Here is a 19,890-nt window from a genome sequence, read left to right as displayed (position 1 = left end):
TTTATAAAACGCCGATAATATCCGGTGAGCCCCAGGAAGGCTCGGACGGCGGTCTGGGTGACCGGGGGCTCCCAGTCCCGGATGGCGTCTATCTTTGGTTGGAGGGGAGCCACGTGGCCGCTCCCCACTTGGTGTCCCAGATAGGTCACGGACCCTTGGCCTATCTGGCACTTACTGGCTTTGAGGGTGAGTCTGGCCCGCCGAAGGGCCGTCAGAACCGTCCAGAGGTGGGTCAGGTGGTCACCCCAGTGAAGGCTGTACACAGCAATGTCATCGAGGTAGGCGGCGCTGTACTCCTCTAGTCCGGCCAGCACCTGGTTCACGAGTCTCTGGAAGGTTGCGGGTGCGTTCTTCATGCCGAAGGGCATCACTTTGAAGTGATAGTGGCCGTCTGGGGTTGAGAAGGCTGATCGCTCTTGTGCACCAGGGGTAAGGCCGATCTGCCAATATCCCGCCATGAGATCGAAGGTGCTGAGGAATTTGGCAGCTCCTAAGCGGTCGATTAGTTCATCTGCCCGGGGGATAGGATGGGCGTCGGTCCTGGTGACTGCATTTAGTCCCCTGTAGTCAACACAAAACTGGAGCTCCGGAGCCGCTCCGGGGGCGGCGGCTTTAGGGACCAGGACAACGGGACTGGCCCAGGGGCTGTTGGAGGGTTCGACCACCCCCAGGGCCAACATCTTGGCTACTTCTGATTGGATGCAGGCCCGAACCCGGTCGGGTACTCGAAAAGCTCGGTGTTTCACAGGCGGGCTGTCTCCGGTATCCACATCGTGGACACACCACCGGGTGACCCCCGGAGTGAGGGAAAACAGATCCGCAAACTGCTCCAGCATCTTCCGGCATTCTTGTTGCTGCTCTGGGGCCAGGGTAGAGGAGAGCCGTCTTTCTCGGAGGTGCTGAGGAGATCTGGCAGTGGGTCGGAGTCGTCTTCCGCTCCGCCATCGGTCGCTAGCAACAGACTTAGTTCAGTGCGGGCAAAGTGCGGCTTGAGTCGGTTAGCGTGTAGAACCCGGAGAGGGTTCCGGGGGGACTCCATGTCCACTAGGTAGGTGACGGGGCTCTTGCGCTCCACCACCTTGAAGGGCCCCGTCCACTTGTCCTGGAGGGCGCAGGGTTCGACCGGGGGATGACCCAGACCTGCTGGCCTGGCTCGAATTCGATTGACGAGGCGTTCTGGTCATACCAGCGTTTCATCTCCTCCTGACTAGCTTCTAGGTTGGCCTCGGCAAGTTCCCGGAACTTCCGAGTCTGGTTGCGGAGCGTCAGGAGGTACCGGTAGACATCAGGCGGGGCATCTCGGACTGCCGTCTCCCAGCCTTCCTTGACCAGGCTGAGGGGGCCTCGGACCGGGTGTCCGTACAAGAGTTCAAAAGGACTGAACTCCTAAGTTCAGGAGGAAGTCTCTGAATCGGAGGGGCACGACCAGCACCCGGCTGGCCCCTAGTTCGGCAATCTTTTGCTCACTGTAGAGAAGGTCGTTGTCCCAATAGACCCAGTGGGACCCCGCGGGGTCTCCCGCGGCCTGTGTAGCGGCTTGCTGTCGAACCCCCTCAAGGGAGGGGCAGGTTTTCTGCTCCTGCCGGAACTGTTCGCGAGTGGGACCCCCTTCTTGGCGCCATTAAGCGAGTTCGGGGAGGTGTTGGAGCTCTGGGAGATTTTCTTGCTCGGGCTCTTGGGAGCCGTGCTCAAGGCCAGGGTCCTCGGGGATGACGGGTGGCGGCGGTGTGGGCCACTCCGGCTCTTTGGTCGGAGCTTCCCCCGCTGGGGTGGAGGCTCGGGCGGACATGGACCGGGTGGTCGCGCAGACCCACTCGGGAAGGCCTAGCATCCCTAGGTGCTCTCTTCTTTCGACGCCCGCCCAGGGGGAACTTTCTAGGTCGTTCCCAAGGAGGCAGTCCACGGGGGCATCGTTGCGGACAGTCACTTTTAGCATGCCCGACACTCCCCCCCACTCGAATGGGATGCGGGCCATCTGGCACAAAGTCTCTGAGTTATCTGCGGACCGGACTGGGCACAGGACGTTAGGAAGGATCTGTTCGGGGGTCACCAAATGGCAGCGGACGGCTGTCACGCTGGCTCCGGTGTCACGGAGGGCTTCAGTTCGGTGACCATTGATGGTGACCCACTGGCGGTATTTCTGGGTGTTGCCGGGGATCGGGCCTCGGGGGATCAGATCGTGAGTCCCTAGGCAGGCTAAGGTCATGGCGGCGGGCTCCCACTCGGCCGGCTCGGGCCGTTGTCCTCTTCCTCACTCCCTTCTTCACCCAGGGCCGCGGCCATTATCTGGCGGGCTGGAGGACCGGTGGTGCCGGGTTGCTGGTTCATCGGGCAGAGGGGGTTATTCGCGTAATGACCCTGTCGCTGGCATCTGTGGCACGTAACATTCGGGCGGGGCCCTGGTCTGGCTGGGGGGCCCCCTCTCTGGCCCAAGGGTGGCGACGTGGAGGCAGGGGATGACCCCTGGGGGGCGTCCCGTCCCCGGCTCTGGCCTACTCTGCTGCCTCGGGGTCGGTGGTTTCCCGGGGATCCCCGGCCGGAGTCTTCCGTCGGACCCCGAGCGACTCGGGTGCTCGCCCATCTATCCGCCTCGACAGCGAGTTTTCGTGTCTCAGTCAGTTTGCTGTCGAGGAGGTGTTGCCGGAGTTCAATGATGCAGTTATTGGATAGATGTTCCCACAGAATGAGGTCGACCAACTGCTGGTAGGTGGTGACCCGACAGCCCCGAGTCCACCCCTCGAAGGCTCTGCTGTAATAGTTCACGTACTCCACCCACGTGGTACCGGGGATTTTTTTGCAGTCTCGGAATCGCTGTCGGTACATCTCGGGGGTGAGTCCGTAGCGAGTGAGGAGGGCGGTCTTCATGTGCTCGTACGAGGTCATCTCGGTATCAGCGAGCTCCAGCAGGGCGTCTCTCCCTTCGTTGATAAACTTCCCCCACAGGCCGGCGCCCCAGTCCTTGAGGGGTACTCGATGGGCGGTCATGGCGACCTCGTAGGCTTTGAACCACTGTTGGATGTCGTCGTTCTTATAGTACTCTTTGACGACATCCTTGGGTATATGTACCTTTGTGTCCACCGGGGGAGGGGAGGTCTTCCCCCCGGAGAGGCCAGTCTCGTTGGCCTTGGCTTTAAATTCCATTTCTTTGAGGACGCGCTCGTGCTCGAGCATGAGTTTTTTCTCCTCGAGATCTCTCTGTCTTCGCTTTTCTTCCAGGTCTCCTTCTAGCCGTAGCTGCTCGAGGGCTAACTTCCTTTCTGCCAGTTGGATCTCTCCTTCTTGTCTGAGTCGAGTGAGCTCCAACTCGTGGAGCCGGTTCTTCTCTCGTTCTCGGGCATCTTCGTGGGAGAGGCCCGTGACTGGGTTCGCGGGTCTCCCTCCCGCTGGGTTCGTCGCAGCCTCCGGGCCTCCGTTCGGGCCCGGGTTATCTTCCCTCGGGGGTGGCGCCTCGCCGGCGTCCACCCAGGCCTGCAGGGCCGATTTGAAGTCATCTTTGGTGCTTAAGCCAGTGGTAGCGATGCCTAGGTCTTTGCAGAATTGCTTTAGCTCCTTGTGACTGTAGTCTTCCATTCTCTCTTTCTGGAATTCTGTGCTCATGGTCGCAGTGGGTTTTTCCTGGTAGTGAGCGAATTACTCTCTGTACGATCTACGTGGGCTCGGATCCCAGCGCTTGCCATCAATGTTAGAAAGGCGACCCCGGGGGAGGCAGGAGATGTCTGACTGACCACCCCTAGGTCCACCTCTCCGTCGAGAAGTAGCCGAGCGGTTACCGAGAGGCCTCCTGAATGAGGGTCCTCTCCTAGGATCGTACAGCAGAGTAATCACAACACTACAGATGGACACCACACCAGAGGTCAAGTTCTTAAGCTTTTATAGATAATAAAAGGTTGCGGGTCCTTGGCAGTAGGTACAAGCAGATCGAAGGATCTGTAAAGTCTCGTAAAAGGGGGGTAAGGTAGCGGGACAGTCTTACTCTGGGTTGAGGACGGGATACCCTACGCACAGCTCTCAATCCTCGAGCTGGGGGGTTCCGAGAGGTCGAGCCGCGGCAGCGCCAGCAGGCTTTCAGGGTGGTTCAGCGAGGTAGGCCGCGGCAGCACCAGCAGGCTCTCAGATGGTTCAGCAAGGTGGGCCGCGGCAGCGCCAGCAGGCTCTCGGAAGGTTCAGCAAGGTAGGCCGCGGCAGCGCCAGCAGGCTCTCAGATGTTTCAGCAAGGTAGGCTGCGGCAGCGCCAGCAGGCTCTCGGAAGGTTCAGCAAGGTAGGCCGCGGCAGCGCCAGCAGGCTCTCGGAAGGTTCAGCAAGGTAGGCCGCGGCAGCGCCAGCAGGCTCTCAGATGTTTCAGCAAGGTAGGCCGCGGCAGCGCCAGCAGGCTCTCGGAAGGTGCAGCACGGTAGGCCACGGCAGCGCCAGCAGGCTCTCAGATGTTTCAGCAAGGTAGGCCGCGGCAGCGCCAGCAGGCTCTCAGAAGGTCGTCGGGTTACGGGGAGGATGAGTTCGTCTGGTGTCGGCTGTGACAGCGTCAGCAGGGCTTCCAGTCCAGGATACAACTGAAGACCTAATCCAGGGCTGGCCCAGATATAGGTCTGGAGGTCTTTGAAGTCCGGACCCTCGCGCCTGGGGGTCAGAGGGGCCGGGATGAAGGTGTCCAGACACCCAGCAGGGGGGTGGAGCCAGCGCCCAGGGAGGCCGGAGGGCGATCGATACCAGGCGTCCGGGGACGGCTGGAGGGCCATCGAAACTCCTCTTCCTCCGGGATCTGTCGAGTGGCCACTCGACCACCTGGGTGGATCTTGGTGCCTCAATGTCGGGACTTCGCTGGGGCCTGGGCCGGGGCCGAGGCCACGTGGTTGTGACGTGGTGGCCCAAGATGGAGTCGGGCACGGCCTCGTGCTTAGGTCGTGATGGGCCTATGCTGGGGTCAGGCCTGCGGTGGAGGACCGGGATGGTAGCCGGCCCTGTGGTGTTGGGGCGTGCAGGATGGGGCCGAAGGGGCCGCCCGAGGTCGGGTGGAGGGCGGATATCGTCCTGGGCCCGCCATGCGGGAGGGGTAGGACCACGCCATGAGGCCGGGTCCAACAGGGGTGAAGAGAGAAGCGCTGTTGCAGGTCTGCGAATGTTCTGATATGGTCCCCCATCCAAACGTCCCCGGAAAGCGAGATCCCATCAATGGAAATCCCGGAGGGATGAGCTCTCCTGCAGCCATGTGCCGTGCCACAGGGGGGTCTGCCTAGTAAGCGTCCGATCCCACCTCATGTGGCGCAAAGCGGTGCGCCAAGCCAGGAGGACCGACCGAGTGATGGGGCCAGTTCTTGCGGCACGGGGGACCCATATAAGTAGGCCTGGAGTCACAGAAAGTCCATCACCTGAAGTTCCACTTGATACGATGGGTCGGACCAGCCGCCCGTGAACCACAATAAGTTTTGTGGCAAGGTAGTAGAGATGAAGGTTAGTGACACCCATAACTCTGTCATAAGGAGGTATTCTGCAGTGTACCAAGTACATACGTGATCTCCCGCCCCCCAACAAAAAACGGGTGAGAACACCGTCAAACTCTCAAAACCAGGTCGCCGGTAGGTGAAAGGAAATAGTCTGCAGAATGTACAAAAAACGGGGGTGGACCATCATCTTGAAAAGGGCACTTCTACCAAGGGGGTTAAGGGGAAGGGTTTGCCATTTCTTTAGGTCCGTCCTGGCCTTGGTGAGCAGAGGTGTGATGTTCAGGGCCCACTCAAGCTCTGAAAGCAGGGAAGCCCAAATCCCCGGGTACTTGAAGAATTGCCTGCGCAAGGGGATGGTTGTCTGCCAGTCGAAACAGGCATGGGATGGGCAGAGGGGAACCAGTGTGGACTTCACCGGGTTGACCGAAGGCCTGAGGTTCGTTCGAAAGCTGAGAGAACCTCCAAACAGCAGCAAGTTTTTAATAGTTGTTGTAATATGGGAAAATGAACTCAGTATCAGTTCATCCAAACAGTTTCATATCGATTTGTACGCACTGGTGACAATTTGTTTGTTAAGCTCCTGCGGGTCTTGGTTCGACCATCGCAGCATGTAACCATTCTGTCTTCCTATTTCGACGTTCTGGGTCCACACTACTTGGTTACTGCGTTTACGATCTAAAATTGTTGGGAAGGTGAGGTTGATGCTATGGGGCAAGTGATTGCTTAAAACATTTTTGTGTATTTTATAGCCCTTGATATAGTGAGCGTATCTATTAGGAGAGATTCTAAAATCTATTGTGGATTCTAAAGCCCTACCTATAAGGGTATGCCCGAAATCCACCCTAGGTGAGCATAAGCGGTTCGCAAAGTCGAGATCATGTGAAAATAGGATCTCATTTAACATCTCACCACTCTCGTAATGCGCAAAGTGGATCAAATGATCGTCATCCTCTAGTGTTAACCCACATGTGCCTAGCCCGGCTAACGGACACAACCCAACATTAAAATCTCCTCCCAATATTGTTAACGTTTCAACATCTCTATTTACTTTCAGAATGCTAATATCGTGGCTAAGTTTCTTCGGTATTTCACCCCGCTGATCTTTTTTTACATTGTTATAAAAATTAATAACATTCAAAATACATTTGCCATCTACCTGGACTGCTACAATATGCTAAAACATTCCTGATTTGATCATCTCTATCTTTAAAGCCCCATTAAGATTTGATACATATACACAAATTACCCCCTTTGGTCTTCCACATATTGAGTGAATTGCAGGAGTATGTAGCGTCTTGAATTCGTTTATATGCACTTCCTCTACCACTCAGGTTTCTTGTAGGCATAATATGTCAAATGTATTAATAAAATCCCCCAATACTATATTGTCCACCTTATTTTTGATGCCTGCTATGTTCCAAAAGAGAACACTTAGGGCCAGATATAGGTGGCTAAATACCGGTCAGTAACGCCGAAATTCGCAGAATTTCTGCGTTACCGACCATTATTTAGCCATGTACAATGTAGGTAACACCAAACGCCATCGCAAATAAGGAATCGGTAAAAATAAGGGAAACCACTTACCAATTCCTGAATTCGCGATTAGCAGACACCGAAAACCCCAAATACCGAATCGCTAAATAAGAAATCCTTAAAAACTCGCAAATCGATGTACCAAAAATCGGTAATACCGATTTTTCAATTTTTTGGTAATTAGGCGTCGCTAATTACCACTGACTCAAAGCAGGTGGTAATCAGGTGCACTGCATTTAAACAGCCCCAAAACGCAACAGTATGAACACAATGGCAGCCCTCTACGTCATTGCAAGGTGGCTACGTATGCAAGCAGCAGGACTGAGGCTCTGGAGGCGGGAGGAGGGCCTGTACAGACAGCGCATTACACTGTTCCAACTGACTGAGGCTAAAATTCATGAGAGGTACAGGCTAGACCCCCAAACCATCCTAGACCTGATATGGGACCTGCACCCACTCCTGGAGCATCAGACACCAAGGGGGAACGCTATATCAACACATGTTCAGGTGCTCTGTGGCCTGCCCCTACTTGCATCAGGTAGTTACCAGGGGTTGATAGCTGTGGCAGGTGGTGTGTCACAGAGTTGCCTGTCCCGTCTTTTCAACACTTTCCTGGATGCCATGATGCAAACAATGCATCACTACATTCGCTTCCCCAGCACACAGACGGAACTGCAGAAAACAAAGATGGATTTTTACCAAAAGGCACAGTTCCCACATGTAATAGGGTGCATTGATGGGACACACAAACCAATCTGCCCTCCTAGAGCTACAGAGTACATTTATCGGAATCGCACATCTACACATTCCAGCAACGTGCAGGTGATATGCGATGCGGACCACATCATCACTGACGTAGCCAAATTTCCAGGGAGTACCCATGACTCCAACATATTAAGGAACAGTGGGATCTACACACGCCGGGCTGGGGGTGAATTTGGAGAAGGATACCTGCTAGGTAAATCAATGTGACACACCCGGATATATACCTTGGATAAATGTGTTGGTGACTGTTAATAATGGCACTCCCTTTCTCACTCAGGTGATAGCGCATATGCAGTGCGGGCATTTATCCTGACTCCATACCTCAACCCATCCACCCCAAGTGAGAGAAGATACAATGTGGCACATAGAACTACGCTCAACATTGTGGAGAGCACATTTGAATTCTTAAAAGGCAGGTTCCGCTGCCTCCACAAAAGTGGGGTGCACGTCAGTACCGCCCATCATCTGCTGTTCAATAATAGCAACATGTGCCATGCTGCATAAACTTGCCACAAAGAAAGGAACTGCAGTGGAACTAACTGACTCCGAGGACGAGGGTGAGGATTGTCCACAGCCAGAGCACAGCACATCAGGTGTGGCAGCAGCACCAGATGGGAGACACAGGCGGGCTCAGATCACACGCAACTATTTCTGAGTAAGTAAGGAGACACAGCCAGTTACTGTAATTGTGTGACGGTGTTTTATTAGCATAGCACACGGACACAACATGAAGGGCTTAACATGCCAGGCCAATATGCAATGCTGATTACAAAGGCGAAATGGGTTACATCACCCATTTCGCAATACCATGTGATGGCTGGCATTACTTCCTGCGCCTACGTGCAGCACTGCTGAGTTCCCTGGGCACACTGACCTCACTGGCAGTCTGTCCTGTGGCAGCGCTGTGCCGTTCGCTGCGCCTCCTGGACTTGGTTATAGGGGGTGTGATGCTACTGCGGCTAGTTGCCTCTTCACTATCCCCCCCATCGCCTGTACCTGTAGTGGCTATCTGGTTTTTCTGTAGCCTTTCCAGTGCACTGGTCATTCTGACCAGCCCCCTTGCCAAGTCACGGCTGCAGTGAGCCATCTCCTCCTGCATGGCCATGGAGCGCCTGCAGAGCAGAAAGGTGGCAGTGGCGAGGCGGTTTATCGCCTTAGTGGAGTTGTCAAGTTTCCGCCTCCACCTGCGCCTCGCCAAACGGTCCTCATCCAGCCTCACTGCCTCGGACATGTCCCTCACGCAATCAGCCACAGTGTTGTTCATGCTGCTGATGCCCGTCTCGATTTGCAGCATGTGTCTTTTCATGTGTACCATCTGACGTGGTACTGATCTTATTGCTTTGCCTTGCAGGCGCTGCACCTTGAGCATGTTCCCCTCAAGACCGGCAAATACACTCTGATCTTCGCCCTGTGAAACTGGACTGGCTGCCCTTGCTCTGCGGCGTCTGGCACCTGTGTGGGCGTGCTCGGTGGGGGCTTGTGTGCCTGCACTGTTGGCATCCTCTGCCACCGTGGCCTGTTGGCCTCCCATGCTGTTTTCCTCAGACACCTCCATCTGCTGGAGGCTAGCCACAGTATGCCTCCTGGCTCTCGGTGGTGGTGGCAGTGGTGATGCTGGTGATGGTGGTGTTGGTGATGGGGAGGTATGTTCTGCAGGCGACAAGACCTCCTCTTGTATTCTCTCTCTCCTGGGTGCCTTTCCCGTGTCCCCTTCTGCAGCCCTGCGTGATGGCTCGCCTGTGGAGACAGAATGTACATTTGCTCACTTGTCTGGCAGCATTTGCGTAATAATACATTTCATGACTGGCAATCAAACTGGCTGTCCTCTGCTTGCTAATTGCTGAAGTGTGTCACAAGCCTTTGGGTTCAGTGGACTAACTTTTATGATATGTGTTATTTCTGACTACATCTCCCATAATGCATTGCTAGTTAGTAGTAAAACATGTACTGGAGCGGGATTCATACTGTCTCATTGGGGATTGGGGTTAGGGAGTGGGGGGCACAGCATGCTGTGCATGCACCTTACCTTGCCTGTTGCCAACTCTGGCTGAGCTGTCTACATTCCCAATCCCACTCACACTCTTCGGCTGGAGTGTGGACTCCACCAGGAGATCCAGGGCAGTTGGTGCAGGTGCTGTGTTTCTCCCTCCACCTGTCTGGTTGTCTTGCTTCATTCTCTCTGCCAGCCTCTCCTTTGCATGCTTCCTGAGGTCATGCCAGTGTTTTTTAAGTTCTTCAATGGAGCACTGGGTGACTCTGATGGCATTAATCCTTTCCTGGGCGACCATTCATATCAGCCTCTTCTGCAGGGAATTCTTACCAAATACTTTGCCATGGTCCTTAGTAACCTCCTCAATAAGGACATCCAGCTCCCTCTCACTAAATTTATGTTTCCTTTTCCCTCTCCTGTTTATCCATATCTTGGCTGTGATGTCAGCAAAAACTAGGAAAAGTTGCTCCTGGGTTGTTAGCTGTGCTCCCTGCCTCTCCAACAGCTTCAGGATCAGTGCAGCTGCATGTGCGTAGCCACTTCCTGGTTGTGAGGTAATGAGGAAGCACAGGATTGGCCGATTCAACAATTTCCGATTTTTTAAAATACCGAATCGCTAATTACCGAATCTGTATTAAGGAATCGGTAATACCAATTCGGTAATGGGGAATCAGTAATTTTTTTTTTGTGATTTTTACGAAATCGCTAAATATTACCGATTGTTATCGAATCAGTAATTTTTACCTAATTATTACCTACATCGAAAATACAGACTTCTTAATTGCGAATCGGTAAAATTCGCTATTAAGGACTCAGAGTTTCAGTATTACCTACATCTGGCTCTAACTGATTTGGGTGAAGTTGGTCCATCGACAGAATCAATTATAACAATACATTCTGGCCCAGAAATCAGTCCTGGTGAGGAGATTCTATTACCCCCAGATTTGTCTCAACCCTACTTAGATGTGCCAGCTCAGGATTTTCTTCACCGGGTATAATGTTAGATCTCAATTCACTTGTGGGGGGGCTATACTGGCATTCATCTTGACTATGTTTGGTTTTTCAATTTCATAACCTTTATCATGTGCCTTGTGATCAGAACTAGTAGATAGTCATTCATTATCACTCAGGGATTGAAGAGGCCCAAATCTATTAGCCACCTCAATGTTGTAAGCTGGGTAGTCAATGAACTGTCTAAAAGGATGGTTACTATTTTGCTGAGCTAAATGTTTGGGTTGATAGAAAAAACCTAAAGGAAGGACATTTATACTCGTATGTGTGATACTTGTGTCTTGGCATCTTAGCAAGATTTCCTTAACTAGGGATTGTGAACCTAGGGGCATATGTAGGTAATTTCCATTTTGCGATTCTCAAATAGCGATTTTTAAGGAATCGCTATTTGAGAATCGCAAAATAGAATGTAGGTAATAATTCGCTATTTTTTTGCGAATCTCTAACATTCCTTAACCCCTTCGATGCTGGTGACGGAACCATTACGTCATGCCTCACGGTTGAGCTGTGCGGATGACGGAATGGTTCCGTCACGACCACACCCGCGATTGGAATGTTCAACACCGGGGGAAAATCGGTGCCGCAGGCAAGGTGTTAATTGCGATTCGCAAATTGCGAATCGCAATTAAGGAATGAGTGTCCCATTCATTCCTATAATGGATGGGAATACATTCTCAAATTGCGATTTTCTATGAGAAAATCGCAATTTGAGAATCGCAATTCCAAGGGTGCCAGGGTGTCCAAAGGACACCTGTTGCACCCGTTGGAATGTGCCTGTAAGTACATGTGGCGCACATACATGCCCTAAGGGCATGTCTGTGCGCCACATGGCACTTTGAATTTTTTTAATAAATGCATTTTTGAAGGAAATTGCAAAATACCATCTACTTGAAGTAGGTGGTATTTTGCGATTCCTTATGCAAAAATCGCAATTTTTAAAGCACCCCTACATAGCATTTAAGGAATCGCAAAATTGCGATTCCTTAAATGCTATAAGCAAAATAAGGAATCGCAATTTTTACGATTCCTTATTTTGCTAAGTGGCACCTACATATCAAAACTCCGTTTGCGATTCGCAAACGCCGAAATTCGCCAAATTTCAGCGTTTGAGAAATGCAAACGGCTACCTACCTTGTGGTAAATAAATAAATAATACCTCTATTTTTGGATGAATAAATGAATAACAGATAGCTCAATAAATAAGAGTCAAGATTCGAGGTAGTAGGAGTTTTGCAGGTTTAATACAGCATAAGGACAGGAACAGGACAACCTGCACAGGAATAGGATGGCAGCGCTGCCGGGGACAGGATCGGAATCGGCGTAAGGGAATGGGGAAAGGACTGGCGTAACATTTAATAACAAGACATGATCATATATACTAAAACAGTTGCATTACAATACATACGATAGGCGGAGCAGTGGGTGTGGTCAATAGCAGTCGCGAAAGATAAGGGTGAAAGTAGGTGTAACAGAGGCGTATACATAGACATGTGATGCAAACGTAACAGAATATGTCATAAATGGGGCGGAAACATGGAGGGGGCTACCTATGGAGCCGGGACCTCTGACCTAATGGTGCGCGCAAACTGGCAATGACGTGTTACTAGGAGAAGCTGGGGGCTACGAACTCTGTGCTAGGAGCAGAGACTGAAGTCTGGAGAGTCAGGGCGACATGTACCTAAGCAGTATCTAGTATCTGATGTTTAGAGAACATGTTGATAGAATCCAAAAGTTATCGGGGTAAAGGCTAACAGACTCTAAGAATGGTGCATGCATTATTCTACATGTAGTGCGTGATGAAGAATATTAAATGACCATTAAATGCAGTATTTCTCTTACATGGAGACGTAAAGGCTAGACAATGACGGAAACTATTGATGCGATTCAGTAGCTTTGGAATGCAGAGAGGGAGGGCTGGACTGATAACTGGAATCATAACATACTCTTGGCAGACTCAGAGGCAGAGCCAGGCTGAGCCGGGCACTGCGAGGCAGGAAGTAAGTGAAGGGTCGAGGATACAGGTGGGGGCTGTATCGCTCCTCAGCGAGGCTTCAGGAGACAGGAGTTGAATCTGGTGTCCGGGCCCTTTTGAGGCCTAGAAACGGGGACTTTACAATGGAATAACGTGCACACTGAGAAACGTGGCAACGTAGCTTTACATAGGCCTGATATTCGTAGTATTCACGAGAACTGGAAACTGACATACTAGAGGTGGATACAACTGTAATTGCGTCTTTAATCGAACATGGGGAATACATATGCATATTAATCATGCACAGATAACATATGATGGATGACGCGTAGGGACACAGAACATGGCAAAATTTTACTTTTCCACATTCCCTCCTTGTCACTACGTTTCCATCAGGAAACATCAATATTCATGATACCATCTATCATTTCATACAGTATCATTTGCTCGTCTCGAATTTTCTTGGAACGGGATTTAGAACGGGGCTTGGGACTAGGAATACAAGAGGTAGCACAAATGCCGCAAATCGCAGGGCCACATTGTATACAGAGGCAGCAACTGAATATGATCGCTACTGCAATACCTAGAAAGGACAAGACTTTCCATCCCCAAGCGGAAATTATATTCCAGAACCAACCGGACCATGTCCAGGTGCCTGGATCTTGGTGTAACAGATGGGCAATTTTATGGAGTCTGGTTATAGCTGAATAAACAGACGGCGCGTTATTTGGAATGAAAATGCAGCAACTAGATCCGATGACTCTACAGGCCCCGCCCCTATCGGCCAATATGACGTCAAGGACGAGACGATTCTGTAAAACGACAAATCTCATTGCAGATTGCTCTTCGGTTAAGTTACCTAGAGCAGAGGCAGTCTCATTGACTACAGCTTCAAGGGTTCTGGTTAATCTACGAATTAGCTTACTATTCTGGATAGGTCCTATAAAGAAGAAGAAACCTCTTTTGAAATCTGTATACTGTTCTAGAGCAGTTTCAGTATAATCGACAATGGGGGACTCGATCTCCCTTCTATGTCTAATGTGTACTAGATGTGTGTTTCTATGATAATCAGATGGGGCTAGGAAAACAGGTGGCAGTAGGAAGGCAATGTAACAGGTTCCCTCCCAATCGAGGGGCAGACGAACATATGCGGTCTGACCACAAATAAAATAAGAATGACGTGAAGCTTTGAAAATAGATTTCCCACTGTCACTATATTTGACAATAGTAGTACAATCACTATGTCCTACATGTACGGAACCATTATTTCTAACACATAATTCGCCTTTGACTGGTAGTACTGAAATAGCAGGTAAGTCTGGAGTGGAATCAGACTGAACATTCAGGACCATGAAATTCGAAGAATAATTACCTAAGTTGTAAACTTCGTTTTCTAGATCTAATCCTATTCTGTGGGGAAGACCTTGCTTGTCTGGGAAACATGTACTGTTAAGAAAAGACATATCTGTTGAGGATGACGTTAACGTGGACCATGCTCCACACGAACCATTATGTGAAAATGGATAAGGAAAGAGTGGCAGAACTCCCTTTGGTGTCTGAAAAGGGGGGAGTCGACCACACACCCAACAATTAGTGGCATTGCTGGTCTGGTGTGAATAATGTAACATGCGGATGAAAGAATTGTTACGCATAGCGAGGCGGTAAGAGAGTTCATGAGGAGGCAGATCACTAAACGTGTGCTCTACTGTAGCATTAGAAGACTCATTTACATGAGAAACTGGAAAATACAGATAAAACGCATAACTGGTGCAGGAAATCATAATACTGAGAAATAATATGAAACATAGAAAAACGATACATCGGATTGAGTTTTGACTAACTCTCTCACTATGGGGGTCTATTTTATACATGTCAGAAACCGGTCTAACCGTTTCACCTAGGGGAGGACTTAGACAATCAAACTGGCTGACTTATTTTACTAGACCTTAACTTGAGTTTATACTCCTGTTGCGGAGTTGTCTCTAACAGGGAGGGTGCAGTATCATTGTCTTTTGCGGGACAGTCCTTAAGAATAGTACTTTGGCAGTCCTTTGAATCCTGGGAAATGTTCTTTGAAACTGGTTTCAATCCATGAAACCTTTTGATATGCGAAAGATGCACCCAGCCTTTGCGTCCCTCCAACTTCACGGCTGTACCGGTGGCCAGGAGGACCTGTCGGGGCTCCTTCCAGCGAGGCTCCAGTGGACTTGAGCGATCGAAATTTCGCACTAGGACCATGGATCCGGGAACGATTTCATGCGGTGCCACCTCGGTATTGTCTGGAAATGCGGCGGCAACCTGTGAACGACAAGAGTTGAGGGCAGACATCAAGGAAGCTAGGTAATCTGTCAGCATATTACTTGAAACATCGGTAATACTTCGGGGTCTAGGAGTACCCCACATGTTAGGGGGGCGGCCGAAAACGACCTCATACGGGGACAGACCTGATCTGGAATGTGCGACCATGCGCATATAGAACAAAGCAACTGGCAGAGCTATTAGCCAGTCCACACCTTTCTCTTGACAAACCTTTGCAATTCGGATTTTCAGGGTCTGATTATGTCTTTCTACGAGACCGGCTGCTTCAGGATGGCGTACACAATGGAACTTCCACTGGTACCCTAACAAAAGGGACACGTGTTTCATGAGTTCAGATGAGAATGGCTGGCCGTTGTCAGAATATACGACCCTAGGGAGTCCATAACGGGGGAAGAACTCACGAACCAACTGCTTGGCAGTGGTCGCAGCTGTGTAATCTGGAACTGGATATGCCTCCGTCCACCTGGACAAAGCGCATACAACTACAAGGACATACTTGAAACCTCGACATCGCTCCATCTGAATGTAATCCATCTGGAGGACTTCAAAAGGGTGGTCAGGGGGTTGGAATCCACCTTGTTCCACCGGGACACTTTTACCTGGATTAAACTGACAACATATCATACAGGTACGGACTTTCTGCTTGGCTGCAGCTCGTAAATGCTTGTTGAACCAAATGTTCTGGATACTGTCTAACATGGCTTTTTCTCCTAAATGTGCTGGACTATGTGCGGTATTGATAATGACTTGAACCATAGAGTCGGGGAGAAACCATGTGGCTCTACCCTTCGTTAACCATCCTTGATCTGTCTGGACCCCTCCTTGTTCGGACCATTTCTTGATTTCATCGGGAGTAGCATGTAACTGGATATCTATGACATCTTGAGTAGGGTCCTTAACTGTCATACATGTAGTCAGATCTGGAGTAGGTGTCGGTGCCTTATTTACTGGAACGTCTGGTGTCTGTGCTGTAAGCTTGGCTGTGCGATCTGCTAGATCATTACCCTGGGAAATAATGTCAGTAACTTTCGTATGTGCTTTGCACTTCATGATAGCAATGGATGTCGGTAAATGTATGGCATCTAACAGAGCCTGAATGAGGAGACCATGCTGAATCTTGGTTCCATGAGAAGTCATGAAACCTCTCTCTTGCCAGAGCACTCCGAAGTCGTGTACGACTCCAAATGCGTAACGTGAATCTGTGTAAATATTAACTTTCAGGTTCTTGGCGTGAATGCAGGCTTGTGTCAGAGCAACTAGCTCTGCTGCTTGAGCAGACAGGGTGTCAATGCGGTGTGTTTCAATAACTTCAGTGTCAGTAGTCACTGCATACGCGGCTACTAGTTCTCCTGTACTAGTTCTCATGCATGAACCATCCACATAAAGTGTCAGGTCGGGATCTGGTAATGGAATATCTGTCAGGTCTTGTCTTGGCTTTGTCATGATGTTAACTACTTCCACACAGTCGTGTGTGGCAGAATTCGAAGTAACTGATGGTAACAATGTAGCAGGATTTAAAACGTTGCAGCGTCTGATTTCTATGTGTGGCTGGAACAGTGTCAATTCATAACCTGTTAAACGTGCAATTGTCAAGTGCTGAGTTTGTGTTCGGTTTAAAAGAACTTCCACGGAGTGTGGGACTTGTACTGTCAGGGAGTGTCCTAATACTATGGAATCACTTTGTCTGATAGCTAGTGCTGTGGCTGCAACTGACTTAAGTCACGCAGGCAGAGCCTGGGCTACAGGATCTAATGTGCTCGAAAAATAAGCACAGGGCTTGCATTGTCCTGCTTGATCTTGTGTGAGAACTGATAATGCTGTACCTTCACGTTCTGTGACGAAAAGTGTAAAAGGCTTACTGTAGTTCGGTGTTGCTAGAACTGGAGCTTGGCATAGGGCTTTCTTTAACTCATTGAAACTAAGTGTATGTTCAGATGTCCAAGGGAGGACAGTCGATACGGCTGCCTCCTGTGTCGTTAACTGTATCAGTGGCTTGGCTAGAAATGCATACTGAGGAATCCATTGTCTGCAATAAGAAGTAAGGCCAATAAAAGCACGTACCTCCTTCTGGGTCTTTGGCTGAGGAAGACTCGCTATTAACTGGATACGGTCTGGTGTCAACTGCCTACCCCTCTTGGACAGTAAGTGTCCTAAGTAGACCACTTGCTGGACACAGAATTGAAGCTTCGAAGGGGACACCTTGTGTCCCATCTCGGCTAGGAAATACAAGACTGTAAGGGAGTATCCGGAGGCTGCTCGCTCGCAAGCACATTCAGAACGGGCTGTGATCAGGAGATCATCGACATACTGGAGCAGGGCAGTGTCAGTTGGCATGTGAATGTTATCTAGTTGTCTCTTGAGTGCTTGACTGTAAATACTAGGACTTTCTGTGAAACCTTGAGGAGCGCGTGTGAACATATAGCTCCTTCCATTTAAACAAAATCCGAAAAGGAACTGGCTGTCTGGATGAATGGGGACACTAAAAAATGCATTCTTGAGGTCTATGACTGTAAAAAATGAAGCTTCGGAATCAATGGCTGTCAACAGGGAAGAGATATCTGGGACAACTGGATACTGGGGAATAATACATTTATTAAGCTCTCGGAGATCAATCACTAAACGATATACTGGAGGTGCATTTGGATCAGTACGTTTCATAACAGGAATGATCGGAGAATTACATACATTGGAGTCAGTTTCTACAACTACTCCTTGAGCCATGAGCTCGTCAATAATTTTGGATAAGGCTGCTACAGCCTCAGGTGGCAATCTGTACTGTCTGATTCGTGGTAACACTACACCTGGCTTGAGAGTCACACGATGGGGTGTGATTTGCATAAAGCCAACATCAGTTGGACCTTGCGCCCATAGATGCTGTGGAACATTGGACAATCTCGGATCAAAATCTCGTAATACATAGTGACCCTTGAAGTCACGTAGGAACAATCGTATTCCCTCGGGGGAACAGCATATAACTGCACCTAATTCTTTCAGTGTCTTAATACCTAATAGATTCTCTGGACATGACTTAGTAAGTAACAGATCAGTAGTGCGGGACAGTGGACCTACTTCTAGAGTAACTGGCTTTGATATTTCATTTACAATAGGTTTTCCTGAAAATCCAAGGGAAACATTTCTAGAGCCTGAGAGCGGAGCCCCTGGAACTTCGGCGTGACTGATGGTGGTCCTACTTGCCCCTGTATCAATCAGAAACTTTCTGTCTTTCCCTAATACTTGACTATGAACATAGGGACCTTCTTGATCTACAGGTATCTCGATGAGAGGCAAGCCTACCTCCCTCTCTAGGCTGTTTCATGAATACGGCTGATACTCTGGATACTCAGACTGTGCATACTGGTACATCTGCTGTGTAACATGCTGTGTTGCAGCGATAGGCTGCGGTGCTATAACTGTCTGTGGTGCATTCTGCGACTGAGGAGTCTGTGTAACTTGTTCTTGTCTCGGCGGACGTGGTCTTTCTTTAGTCTTACCGGTAGCTATGTTGTGTTTCAGAACTGCACACTCGTTTATAAAATGACCTGGCTGTTTACAATAATTGCAGTTCCCTTTAACGGGAGCTGCAGGATGACTGGCTTGATTTGGACCCCTCTTCTGACTATCTTGAGGAACGGATTGTGCAACTAGTACTTTCATTTTCGTGTCTTTCATACGTTTTCTCTCGTGATCTTGTTCTTCTCTGATTCTATTCTGGTGATATTGAAGCATCTGTAACATCTGGGACGGGGTATTAGCTTGCCAGGTACTTTCGACTTTCAAAACTCGATTCTTAATTTGTGGACTTGAATTCTCGACTAGTTTAGTAACAAAAAGATGAGGATATGACTCGCTACTTGTCTTGAGGCCACTGTTTATGGTAAAACATTTCTCAAATCTGGAATAATAATCACTAATATCTTCGTCTTGTTTCTGTTTACAGGCTGAGATTGCATCCCAGTCTTCTTTTCTAGTTGTCAATAACCTAGGCAAAACTTGTATTAATAATTCTGGTAATTCTTTACATTTATCTCCAAGACCGGTACCTGGTACTCGTGCCTTGTCTTCAGCTTCTAGGACTGCCCAATCGATCTTTTTCTCTCCCACCTCCCATTCTTTTTCTTTGAGTTTCTCATATACCCCTGCGGGCAACAAGACTTTTAACATTTTAATGATATCTGGATACGTGTATTCTCCCATACGGAGCATGTCTTTTAATTCTCGGTGGAACCCTGCTGGATCTTTATCATGACAGGGAATTAACTTTTTCATCTCTAAGAGTTCCATCTTTGTGATAGGGGTGTAAACAAACACTCGTTGCATTTCACCACCGTCTGTCTTAACTGGATGCACTTCTCGTAACGGATTCTGTCTGTCTATGTAAAAGGGTTTACTTTCTGGGGGTGAGACATGAACAAAATGCGGGTTCAAAAACATACTATATTTGTGGCGCTGTTCTAGAATGACCCTAATCAAATCGGTACCTAAACCTTTCCATTTGTACTGGAGTAACTCGTTCAGGACATCGTGTAACGGACCTGGATCAGAATGTTGACCCTCATACAATGTAATGAGGTGCTGGATCATATACATACCCGCCAGTCGTTGCTCGGCTGGGGGCAATTTCAGAAACATTTGTGCCACTATTTCGTCTGGAAAAGTGGTAGAATCAGTAATCCATCGGACTGCTGATCGGACTAGTTCTTGTTCATGCATAGTACTTAACTCGTTATAACCTATTCGTGATTTCAGAATGTGATCGGTAGCTTGAAATACTTGTTCCAGAGAACCTTGTTCTGGTGCTGGATGATGAAAAATTGACTTGTGTTCTAGGCGCAAATGGCGATCTGGAAATCTAGATTTTCCT

This window comes from Lissotriton helveticus, chromosome 1_1, assembly GCF_964261635.1.
Source record: "Lissotriton helveticus chromosome 1_1, aLisHel1.1, whole genome shotgun sequence".
NCBI lineage: Eukaryota > Metazoa > Chordata > Amphibia > Caudata > Salamandridae > Lissotriton > Lissotriton helveticus.
This window is presented reverse-complemented; position numbering follows the sequence as displayed.